Genomic DNA, 1,681 nt, shown 5'->3' with positions numbered 1-1,681 from the left:
TTCAAGTGACATTAAATATAATACACAAGTATTTATCCTGGATTGCATACATAAAAATTGAAAAATTATCAGTTTCTCTTCTTATTATTATTGTTATTAAGGACTTGTTGGCTAGGAAGATGAACTGCAGAATTTCTTGTCTTGTATTTTGCAAATGCAATGTCTAGGTATTTAAGAGAGCACAGATCCCTTGAGCTTAGTAATGGTTAATCTACTTGCATAGAATATAATCTAAATCTATTATCAGTAAGTAAAGAGCAAGGAAATGTTAATAAGAGTGATAATGGATAGCAGAATTCAGGTTAAAGTTTTCTTGGAACCATGGGGGGATTAAATATAGTTTAAGAAGCATTAAGTAATTTATAGATATGAGGGATTAAAAACAACTTCATCATTATAAAAAGTTTCCCCTATTTTGAAGAGTTCCAATAATTAACGTAAGAGCAAATATTCCTGGAATCTTGAATCATCAATAAGAATCTCTCAAAATTACCTGTTATTTTTCTATTTGTTCTTTAAAAGACTAAGAATAATAATAATTTACACTTGTTCTAATTTGAGCAGTAATTAATATTCACATCATGGAGCAATTCCTTCATTTTTAACTGAAGCTAAACAAATATGCAGAGGAATATAATCCAAGGCAGGGCAGCAAGGTGACACAATAGATACTACTACATTGGGCCTGGAATCAGGAATATTTGAGTTAAAATCTATTTTTAGCCACATTCTAGCTACATGTCCATGGGCAAAAAAAAAAAATAAAAATAAAAATAAAATCATTTTTGCCTCATTTTCCTCATATATAAAATAAACTAGAAAAGGAAATGTTAAACCATTTCCATATTCTTACCCCAAGAAAATCACAAATGAGGTCACAGAATCAGATATGATGAAAAAGAGTGAGTAGCAATAATATAATAGAAGTCAAGGACTTGATTCAGTGATCTGATGAAGAAGTCAATGGAGAAGGGAAGTGACCATATTTGAAGCTAAAATGGAAAGGAAAGTAGAGCTTTTAAAAATTTTAAGAGCCATTAATTTCTTCATAGCCTGAGAGTCACAGCATAATCTATTTTCCTTATTTGAGGCTTTTCTTTCCCCTGAAAACAATGTGATCCAAATTTTGAAAAATATGAAAGTATGTTATTACAAAACTAATATCATGTAAGAATTATGATTTTAGACTCAAAATGTCTGAGCTAAGCAAAATTTAAAAATGAAATTCCAAACATGATTTTTAAATCAAATTTTTAATATTTTGAAAATTATTTAGATTTTTAAGAGATAAATTCTATTTAAATTCCATTTGTGATGAAAATATTTTATTCAATGATGTTCCTTTAATTTTGCTTATTTTTTCAACAAAGGATCTTTCTGAAAGATTATTAATCAGCTAATTAAAGTAATTTTTACTTATGTATATGTAAAATTTGTTACTGAACTCCAAGGCTACATCATGGTTGTAAGATAATTCTATTCACCAAAGGATTATAACAATCGAATATAAATTTTTCAGATACCATCAAATTAGATGTCACATATGGCTCTAGTGATAGTCTAATAACTGTGGCCTAGCCTAGTTCTATTTTGAATGGTATCAGTATAAATTTGGGGAGCAATTCATATGTTTTTTCAGTAATAGAAATATATAAAAGCCATTTACTAAGCAATATAACTA

This window comes from Sminthopsis crassicaudata, chromosome 3 (assembly GCF_048593235.1).
Source record: "Sminthopsis crassicaudata isolate SCR6 chromosome 3, ASM4859323v1, whole genome shotgun sequence".
Taxonomy (NCBI): domain Eukaryota; kingdom Metazoa; phylum Chordata; class Mammalia; order Dasyuromorphia; family Dasyuridae; genus Sminthopsis; species Sminthopsis crassicaudata.
Note: the sequence above shows the minus strand (reverse complement) of the source record.